Source organism: Pristiophorus japonicus, unplaced genomic scaffold, assembly GCF_044704955.1.
Source record: "Pristiophorus japonicus isolate sPriJap1 unplaced genomic scaffold, sPriJap1.hap1 HAP1_SCAFFOLD_426, whole genome shotgun sequence".
Classification (NCBI taxonomy): domain Eukaryota; kingdom Metazoa; phylum Chordata; class Chondrichthyes; family Pristiophoridae; genus Pristiophorus; species Pristiophorus japonicus.
In genome coordinates this window covers 173,520-184,768 of record NW_027254157.1, presented here as the reverse complement: position 1 = coordinate 184,768, position 11,249 = coordinate 173,520, and the positions used below count along the sequence as shown (strand labels likewise).

At 49.1% G+C, this 11,249-nt stretch overlaps 1 pseudogene; it reads right to left on the bottom strand.

Moving 5' to 3' along the window:
* Positions 1-10,207: 10,207 nt before the first annotated feature.
* LOC139251247 (probable G-protein coupled receptor 139) lies at positions 10,208-11,031 on the bottom strand (annotated as a pseudogene).
* Positions 11,032-11,249: the final 218 nt, after the last annotated feature.

Sequence of the window (11,249 nt, the reverse complement as noted above, 5' to 3'; positions counted from 1 at the left end):
GCTCCCTGGCTCCTTCGGTTCCTGGCTCCCTGACTCCCTGGCTCCCTGGCTCCTTGGCTCCTTGGTCCCTGGCTCCCTGACCCCCTGGCTCCTTGGGTCCCTGGCTCCTTGGGTCCCTGACTCCCTGGCTCCCTGGCTCCTTGGCTCCTTGGGTCCCTGGCTCCCTGGCTCCTTCGGTTCCTGGCTCCCTGACTCCCTGGCTCCCTGGCTCCTTGGCTCCTTGGTCCATGGCTCCCTGGCTCCCTGGCTCCTTGGGTCCCTGGCTCCTTGGGTCCCTGACTCCCTGGCTCCCTGGCTCCCTGGGTCCCTAGCTCCCTGGCTCCCTGGCTCCCTGGCTCCCTGGCTCCCTGGCTCCCTGGCTCCTTGGTCCCTGGCTCCCTGGCTCCCTTGCTCCCTGGCTCCTTGGGTCCCTGGCTCCCTGGCTCCTTCGGTTCCTGGCTCCCTGGCTCCCTGGCTCCTTGGCTCCTTGGCTCCTTGGTCCCTGGCTCCCTGCCTCCCTGGCTCCCTGGCTCCTTGGGTCCCTGGCTCCTTGGGTCCCTGACTCCCTGGCTCCCTGGCTCCTTGGGTCCCTGGCTCCCTGGCTCCCTGGCTCCTTAGTTTCTGGCACCCTGGCTCCCTGGCTCCCTGGCTCCCTGGCTCTGTGGCTCCCTGGCTCCCTGGGTCCCTGGCTCCCTGGCTCCCTGGCTCCCTGGGTCCCTGGCTCCCTGGGTCCCTGGCTCCTTGGGTTCCTGGCTGCCTGGCTCCTTGGGTCCCTGGTCCCTGGCTTGAAGAGATCGCAAAATCTCTGTTTAAAGAATGGACTCAGTTGAAAATATTTTGTGGACTTTATGGGTTTTTCTGAGGGTATTGTCCCTGTGATGGGCTCAGCCTGCGTGATACGTGAGAAAGCTGGGGGGTTTTAATACTCCAGAGACCTCACGGCAGTTAGCTGTGACAAACGAACTGTCAGTCATCCAGTACAGGTTTGCCCACCAGTCCCAGCTAAAGGAAGGGAGACATGAATATTGACAAAAGAGCTGTCGGCCAGGAAGTGGGGCCACTGACAAAGCCACTCTAATATGCAAAAGCACAAAGGGGTTTTAAAGATTGGCGGGAAAGATAGTAGGTAGCAAGACTCCCATAAAAACAGGGTCTTTCCACTTTATTTTTAGCTTGGAGCTTGGAGCTTTTAGTGAAGCTTGTAGTGAAGCTTGTAGCTGGCAGCTTGCAGCTTGTATCTAGAGAGAGCTCTCTCTCCCTCTCACTCTCACTCCACCACAGAGGAAGCCGCAGTTCCGCAGAAGAGCGATCGAAACCGGCTGCGTGTGGTGGTGAGCATGGTCGCTAGTGTCCCAAGCCAGTAGCCAGATATCCCAGGCAAGTTGGGTGAGACTAAGGGCTCAGGGTTTTCTCAGAAGTGAAGCTTTTCAGGGCTATTCTGGGGCGTGAGCTTCGACTGAGTAATTCGTTGGTAGGGGTGGAGTTAGAATCCGCCAGGGAATTACTGCATGTTACTAGGTCTCATTCCTATATTGTATGTGTGTTGTTTGTAACCTGGATTTTATTCTCCACAGAGACAGTGATTTTGTTTAGTAATGCATGTTTTGGCCAGTGTATGTTAGACCAAATAAAGTAAATACGATTTTTCTGAAACATTCCTGTCCGTGACTTATTCTATTTACACTCTGAATAAAAATCCCGGGGTCTAGAATTTTCGTAAGGTGGGGGCGATTCGAACCGTCGGTCTAGCAATTGGGCTAGTATTAAAACCGCTTACATCTCATGGTGACCACGGCAGGACCCGGGTAAAAGGAGTGTAAATCAGTCATAGACTGTGCTTCTGGTGAAAGATCCCAACTGGAGGAAAGGATTTCTTCATATGTATTTAAGAAGGTGAACATCACTAAGAAATAGGTGCTAGGCTTGTTCCATGATGAGTGTCCAGCGGACGCAGCGGCAGAATGGACGGAGGGCAAGGAGCATAGGCGCAGTATTGAAAAGGCGATATGGCTCATCTGTCTGCAAAGACAAGTCCAACTGCTAGATGAGCAGGTTGGTAAGTTCGAGGCAGAGCTCAGGGAGTCCAAGGCACAGTCAGACGCAGGGGCGGTAGTAGGGAGCAGAGTGCACGAAGTTAAAGGATGGGTTCGGCAAAAGAAAGAATGGAAACAGTTTTCGGTGCATGGTCTGTGGCAGATAACATAGTCATAAGTGGATAATGTTAGTTCCCATCTTTGGATGCAGGATGAAACATTGGTATTTATACCTTTGCTCTCTGAAAACAGCGAAATGAGTGGCTTGTGGTCAGTTTCAAGCTCAAACCAAAGTCCAAACAGGTATTGGTGCATTTTCTTAACCCCATATACACATGCTAACGCCTCTTTCTTGACCATACTGTAGGCTCTCTCAGCCTTATGCAGACTTCTAGATGCGTATGCAACCGGTTGGAGGTTGCCCGATACATTGGCTTGCTGTAACACACAGCCGACCCCGTATGATGAGGCGTCCCAAGCTAGCACTAAATGTTTACATGGGTCATAGTGTACAAATAACTTATTTGAACATAGCAGGTTCCTGGCCTTCTCAAAGGCTGTGTCTTGAGATTTGTCCCAAACCCAGTCATCACCCTTACGTAGCAACATGTGCAAAGGCTCTAACAACGTGCTCAACCCGGGTAGAAAGTTACCGAAATAGTTGAGGAGTCCCAGGAACTCCGTCACATTCTGTGGTCTGGGTGCATTCTTGATGGCCTCTGTCTTTGAGTCCGTGGGCCTGATGCCGTCTGCGGAAATCTTCCTCCCCAAAAATTCTACTTCTGGCGCCAGGAAAACACACTTGGAGCATTTCAGCCTGAATCCCACTCTGTCTAGTCGACTTAAAACCTCTTCCAGGTTGTGTAGATGTTTGATGGTGCCACGACTGGTGATCAGGATGTCGTCTTGAAACACAACGGTGCACAACAGATTTCAGCAAACTCTCCATGGTTTCTCTGGAAAATGGCTGCCGAGCGAATCCCAAAAGGGCACCTGTGGTATATAAACAGCCCTTTGTGCGTGTTGATTCAGCCAGCTCCTGTGTCACGTAGACGGAGGTTAGGTCCAACTTGGTGAACGGCTTCCCCCCCGCTAACATTGCGAACAGGTCATCTGCTTTGGGCAGCGGGTACTGGTCCTGTAGTGAGACTCAGTTAATCGTTACCTTGTAGTGACTTGAGGGAAAATGATTTTTTCAGGGGCAAACACAGAAAGGGTAGGAGATGTGAGATACAAGAGAGTAATGATGATCCAGCCACAGCTGGACAGCTGACTGTAAATGCAGTAATCTACTAAAGGAGCCTTGATTCATGGCAACAGTTACATCCCTTTAATGCTTTGACATCCGAACTGGGACCAAAAGTGAAATATGGTTCAATGGAACAAAAATGTCCTAGGTTTTAACAAGGTCACTTACAATTGCACTTTAAAACTCCCAACTGCTCAGCTACTCACCATGATACTTTTGTAGCTTTCAGTCTGTTCAGTGTTTCCCTCTCCTCCATCTTTGATGTCCTTGTCACCAGTAAAATCTTCACTGTGTCCCATCCTGGCCATTCACCTGGTATGGCTGCCATCTTCACTCCATCAAATCCAAGGGGTGGAGACTTGCGTGTAACTGGGGCACATCACATCAAGCTATTTGGCCTCTGTCTTCGCTGACAAAACCACCAACTATGTCAAGATCATCCTGGAGAGCAAAGATAGCCTCTGCCTCGTCTCCATTAGCAACTGTATCCTTAAACCCATCTCACTGGCACCTACCATTACCTTCAGCATAGAGTGCGAAGACTATATGTGTGCGCACTTGGTCCTTGCAGCAGAGCTGGTCTCCAGTCGCCTTGGATCCCCTTGCCACTAGACCAAGACCTAGCTCTGTCAAGCCCGTGTGGTGGCTGGTGTACAACGGCCACCACACGTTAAAAAAATCCACGCACAGGCATCTTTCACTCTCCAAGATGTAGTTCAGGATCTGGAATATTAGGTCCTTCATTGAAACACCTATGAACTCATTCCTTTTTGGCATTGAAGCAAATCATCATCGCTTCGAGGGACTGCCTATGATGATGATGATGATGATGATGACCTTGTAGTCTCTGCAGATTCTGACCGTGCCATTGCTTTTCAACACCGGAACAATTGGACTGGCTCACTCGTTGAACTCGACTGGCGATATGATTCCTTCGCGTTGGAGTCTGTCCAGTTCAACCTCATGTACGGAACCGCCTGAGACTTGTGATGGACGGGCCGTGCATCGGGGCCCAGATGGATCTGTACCTTGGCTCCTGTGAAGTTGCCGATGCCTTATTCGAATAGCGAGGAAAACTTGCTCAGCAATTGAGCACACGAGGCGTCATCCACTGAAGATAGTGCTTTGATGTCGTTCCAATTCCATCTAATCTTTCTAGCCAGCTTCTGCCGAACAGCGTTGGGCCATTGCCTGGAACAATCCACAATGATAGGTCATGCACAGCTCCATCATACGATACCTTCACTGCCGCACTTCCAATGAATGGTATGAGCTCTTTGGTGTAGGTACGCAGCTTTGCATTAATTGGGCTCAGTTTGGGCCTTTGTGCTTTATTGCCCTACAGTTTATCGAAAGCCTTCTGGCTCATTATTGACTGACTCGCCCCCGTGTCCAACTCCATGGATACTGGAACTCCATTTAATTTGACTTTCAGCATTATAGAAGGGCTCTTGGTGGGGAAGGTATGTACCCCATACACTTCTTCCTGGGTTGAGTTGCCTGTGCTGCGTGATCCGCGCCGGAGCGATCATCCTCTGCCACGTTTGCACATTCGCTGGAGCTGCCCCATCGTTGCGCAGCCTTTGCACATGTAGTGCTTGAATCGACATTGCTGGGCCCGATGATTACCCCCGCAGTGCCAACACGGTGCTAATGGATTCACATTCACCCCCGATGGAGGACTCTGAGTCATCACAGGTCTTGCAGCCGCAGACGTATAGGCCCTGCCATGTGCAGTTCGGCCTGCTAGCAACGTCATTTTATGCACAGTACTTGCCGGTGAGCTTCGATGTTGAGAAGATATCTGTTTGTTGTTATCGTCCATGGCCATGCATGCCTGGGCGATCGCGATGGCCCTGCTCAGGTCTAGGGTTTCAGCAGCCAGCAGCTTTCGAAGAATGACCTCGTGGCTGATGCCTAGCATGAAAAAGTCCGGCAGCATTTGCCCCAACGCAGCTCCAAAATCGCAAGGTCCCGCAAGGCATCTCAGGTCGGTGACATAATCCACCACGTCTTGGCCCCCGGAGCGATGGTGCGTGTCAAAACGATTTCTGGCCATGAGGATACTCTCCTTCGGCTTGAGGTGGTCCCGAACCAGCGTGCACAACTCTCTATATTCCTTCGTCGTTGACTTTGTTGGTGCAAGCAGATTCTTGATGAGGCCGTATGTTTTAGGCCCACAGACGGTGAGGAGAACCGCCCTGCACTTGGCCACGTTAGTGTCTCCTTCCAGCTCATTGGCCACGAAATACTGGTCGAGACACTCGACAAAGGCTTCCCAATCATCACGCTCTATGAATCTCTCTAATATTCCAACAGCAGCCATGGTTGCGTGAAGGTTCGTATTCTGTTACTCGTCGCCAATTATAGTGTATAGAACAACTCCACGAGGCTGAGTACCGTGAACTAAACTTAGTGTGACCATAATCTTCTTTATTGGAGTGCCGCAGGGTTCAGTGCTGGGACCCCAGCTCTTTACAATATGCATTAACGATTTAGATGAAGGAATTGAGTGCAATATCTCCAAGTTTGCTGATGACACTAAACTGGGTGGTGGTGTGAGCTGTAAGGAGGATGCTAAGAGGCTGCAGGGTGGCTTGGAGAGGTTAGGTGAGTGAGCAAATGCATGGCAGATGCAGTATAATGTAGATAAATGTGAGGTTATCCATTTTGGGGGCAAAAACACGAAGGCAGAATATTATCTAAATGGCGGCAGATTAGGGAAAGGGGAGGTGCAACGAGACCTTGATGTCATGATTCATCAGTCATTGAAAGTTGGCATGCAGGTACAGCAGGCAGTGAAGAAGGCAAATGGTATGTTGGCCTTCATAGCTAGGGGATTTGAGTATAGGAGCAGGGAGGTCTTACTGCAGTTGTACAGGGCCTTGGTAAGACCTCACCTGGAATATTGTGTTCAGTTTTGTTCTCCTAATCTGAGGAAGGACGTTCTTGCTATTGAGGGAGTGCAGCGAAGGTTCACCAGACTGATTCCTGGGATGGCTGGACTGACATTTGAGGAGAGACTGGATCAACTGGGCCTGTATTCACTGGAGTTTAGAAGGATGAGAGGGGATCTCATAGAAACGTATAAGATTCTGACGGGACTGGGCACGTTAAATTTGGGAAGAATGTTCCCGATGTTGGGGAAGTCCAGAACCAGGGGACATAGTCTTGGGATAAGGGGTAGGCCATTTAGGACCGAGATGAGGAGAAACTTCTCCACTCAGAGAGTTGTTAACCTGTGGAATTCCCTGCCACAGAGAGTTGTTGATGCCAGTTCATTGGATATATTCAAGAGGGAGCTAGATATGGCCCTTACGACTAAAGAGATCAAGGGGTATGGCGAGAAAGCAAGAAAGGGTTACTGAGGGAATGATCAGCCATGATCTTATTGCATGGCGGTGAAGGCTCGAAGGGCCGAATGGCCTACTCCTGCACCTATTTTCCATGTTTCTATGTTTCCGCCCCATTCGTTACATCCTCAAAGAATTCCAGGAAATTTGTGAAACTTGGCTTCCACTTCATAAATCCATTCTGACTCTGCCTGATTGAATGATGCTTTTACAAATGTCCTGCTCATGCTTCTTTAGTAATGGACTCTAACATTTTCCCAACCACAGATGTGAGGCTAACTGGTCTATAGTTTCCTGCTTTTTGTCTGCCTCCTTTTTTAAATAGGGGCGTTACATTTGCAGTTTTCCAATATGCTGGGACTGCCCCAGAATCCAGAGAATATCTAGAGGGAGCCTGGATTCAACATCTGTTGGATGCGTTCCAAATTCAACATCTGTGGGAGAGGTACTGAATTCAATATCTGCAGGAGTGTGTCAGTATTCAACATCTGTAGGAGAGGTCCTGAATTCAATATCTGTAGGAGTGTGTCAGTATTCAACATCTGTAGGAGAGGGAATCAATTCCAAATATATAAAGGGGACATAATTCAACATCTGTAGGAGGGGGCCTGAATACAACATCTGCATGACTTGGACTCCTCATCTCGCTCCTGTTGTAAGTAGGCATTTGTAAGATCCAACTTTGAGAACATCTGACCACCTGTCAGTGTTATGAACAAATCTTTTACATTTGGCAATGTATTGGGGCAATTACCTTCAAGAGCCTGGTTTACAGTTACTTTATAATCACCACGCAACCTTACCTTACCATCTGTCTTAGGTACAACAACAATGGGTGTAGCCCAATTAAATTGATCTATCTCTGAGATAATGTACTCAGTCTCTAGGCCTTTGAGTTCTTGCTCAACTTTCTCCTTGAGTGCATATGGTACGGGACATGGCTTGAAAAAAACTGGTCGAACATCCTTCTGTATTCTGACACTCATCTTGAAGCCTTGGATCGGACTGCCTGGTTTGCAGAACTCCTTCGGATACTTCTTCAGGACATCATCTTTCGATGCAAATCGCGTTTCAACTTGAAAAATCTCATTCCAATCCAGCTTCAGTGATCCCAACCAATTTCTACCTAGTAATGCAGGCTTGTCTCCTGCCACTACTAAGAGAGGCAAGCTCTGAAACTGATCCTTGTTTTTCACCAGTATGGTGATACATCCTACCACAGGGATTTGCTCTCCTGAGTAGCCTCACAGCTCTATCTTTGACTTCTCCAGTGGAAAATCACTCAACTTGTCGAGACATAGCAATTCCGGGACTGTGCTCATGAATGCATCAGTGTCAATTTCCATGAGTATCTTGGTTCCTGTAACATCTAATTGGATGACGATACTTTTCGAATCGTTGTTCGATACTCTTGTGCTTCTGATGACATGTATCTCTTTGACCAGTTGCTTTTCTTCTATGCAATGTAATCTCTGTGGATTTCTACTTATAGTCTTGAAAGTTGATTTACTCTTCAGTTGGCATGCCTTAGCAAGATGCCCAGTTTTCTTGCAGAATAAACACTTTGCCTTCACATGTGGACAACTTTGAGCTATGTGTTGTTCCAGGCACCAATTGCACAACTTCAATGCTCTGTTACCTTGGCCAGGTGCTGAGGCCTTGGGGCCCCCCAACTGCCTTTTTCTTTTAACCTGCAGGTGATTCACCTCGGTTGTCTGACGACTGGAAATGGTACAAAATTCTGGGGAGTACTGGTCCGTTATATCCATTAACATAGCTGTCTGACAAGCAAAATCAAAAGTCAAGTTAGGGGTATCAGCAACTTTCTTCTGATTGCTTCAGTTTTCAGCCCAAAAACATGTGATGCTCAGTCCTGAAAGTTTCTGAAATGACAGCGAATAGTTAGCTTTTTAATGCTAAAATGTGCTCATTGATACATTCAGCAATTAATTGATCTCATATTCCAAGATAATAACTTTCAGCAATCTCCAGGGGCTCAGGATGGTAGTGATGTTCTAAATTGGTTAGAATCTCCGTAAGTGATGTGTCCTTTGGCATGATGGGAACAAGGACATTTTTCAGGGTTTCATACACCTCGGGGCCTGCTTCAGTCGGAAAATAGTCCGTTCCTTTGTTACACCTCCCGGTTACGGTTTTCATTATCGGGGAGTTCGATGATACTATTTGCGATGAAAAACTTTTCTAGCCGCCACATATGCTCCAAACATCTCTCGGTCACGATGGAACTCACCAAAGCGTCCTATTATTCCCATAGGCACGGCCATCTGGACTCTTCAGTTCAGCCAAATGTGCTTGTAATTTATCTGGGATTTTTAGTTGTGCTGCAACAGAAAGGACCTCGCTAGTCTCTCTGTTGTTGGCTGGGATCATCCACCAACAAAAATTTCAGCTACGGTATCCGGAAATCTGATCCTACGTCGCCAACATGGGATCTTCACTATGACATCACAAACACACACTTACAAGATGGCTTCAACTCAGGAAGTTGTCAGGTGACCAAGTCACCTGATGCTTTTATTGTATAAACAGCAATGGCTGCATTACCACAGTAATCTACTCGGTGGAGCAGTAGTTCACTGGGTGGAAGTATATATTACAGCCTTACTATCGCCTTACGTGGCTCAGTGTCAAATTTTGTTTGATAATGCCCCTATGAAGCACCTTGGGACATTTTACCACGTAAGACCCTATATAAATACAAGTTGTTGTTTTATCATAGACCCCGGGGGAGAGCAGATCCCCCCCCCCGCCCTGCCCCACTGTGTATCACAGACCCTGGGGGGAGAGCAGACCGGGCCCACTGTGTATCACAGACCCCGTGGGGAGAGCAGACCGGGCCCACTGTGTATCATAGACCCCAAGGGGAGAGCAGACCGGGCCCACTGTGTATCATAGACCCCGGGGGGAGAGCAGACTGGGCCCACTGTGTATCACAGACCCCGGGGGGAGAGCAGACCGGGCCCACTGTGTATCATAGACTCCGGGGGGAGAGCAGACTGGGCCCACTGTGTATCACAGACCCCGGTGGGAGAGCAGACCGGGCCCACTGTGTATCACAGACCCCGGGGGGAGAGCAGACTGGGCCCACTGTGTATCACAGACCCTGGGGGAGAGCAGACCGGGCCCACTGTATATCACACACCCCGGGGAGAGCAGACCGGGCCCACTGTGTATCACAGACCCTGGGGGGAGAGCAGACCGGGCCCACTGTGTATCACAGACCCTGGGGGGAGAGCAGACTGGGCCCACTGTGTATTACAGACCCTGGGGGGAGAGCAGACCGGGCCCACTGTGTATCACAGATCCTGGGGGGAGAGCAGACTGGGCCCACTGTGTATCACAGACCCTGGGGGGAGAGCAGACCGGGCCCACTGTGTATCACAGACCCCGGGGGGAGAGCAGACCCCCCCCCCGCCCCACTGTGTATCACAGACCCCGGGGAGAGCAGACCGAGCCCACTGTGTATCACAGACCCCGGGGAGAGCAGACCCACTGTGTCTCTATCACAGGGTGAGCTGGTTGGTGAAAATATAAGATAGGATTCAGTTCTGATGCTGGAAAATCTTCAGCTCTTATTGTTTAATGCATTTGACAATTACATTAAAGGGATATTTCCTCACATTCTTTAACTGCTCTCTGAACTTAGTCTGGGTCACAGCATAAATACAAGTGTTGGTGCAGCAACTCAGGGGTTGCAGCATGAAGCCCAGCTCTTGTACACAGAGAGGTAGAGATACAGCATTAAATCCAATGTACCACAGTCGGTTGCATATAGAATACACCACATACGTTGACCATAACAGGATGAAATTCCCCGAGATAACAAACAGAAAATGACAGATTTTCTGCGGCTCTCCATCTCAGGGTCTCTGGGACCACCCCCATGGCTGGGACCCCGGAGTCTCCTGCGAGCTCTGCTGGCCACTAAAATGTATCTGACGGTGGGAGCATTGAGCAGCAGGATCAGAACAAATGGGACAAAAGGGGTGAGTATATAATGAAGGAGTTCGATTATTGCCCAGACTGTTGAACCAACAACACCATCTCGTCTACAACAAAACCAGGGATCGTTGTCGAGGTAATATTTACCCGTTAACATAAAATACCAGAAAATATCCTTTAAACAGCTCAGCACAGTCACTGTTCCCAGAACCACAGCCGCTGTTCTCTCGGTGCAATATTTGGTTTTCAGCTTCTGGCAACAAATGGCCACAAATCGATCGAAGGTGAAAGTGACGGTGAACCAGACAGAGCAGTCTGTGGCTGCATACAGCAGGACGGTGTGGATATTACACACAGGAATGGACATCACGAAATGGAAGTGACTCGAAAAACGAACTGGAATTTGCCTCAATATCAGGTCGAGGATAACGACCTGTAGATCCGCTGCTGCCATGGCCACCAGGTAACGAGTGAACATTTGGAGAGACCGCACTTTCCCCGAGTCAGGATCACAATCGTCAGTAGGTTAACTGTAAGGCAAGGACATAACAGGAATGTTATACATCATGCTGGGACCCAGTGTAAATATTAGTACCATCTCTGGAAAACCTGTAAACATTAGGACCGTGTCTGGAGTCTCTGTTGCTATTAGCACAGTCTCTGGTTCCTCTG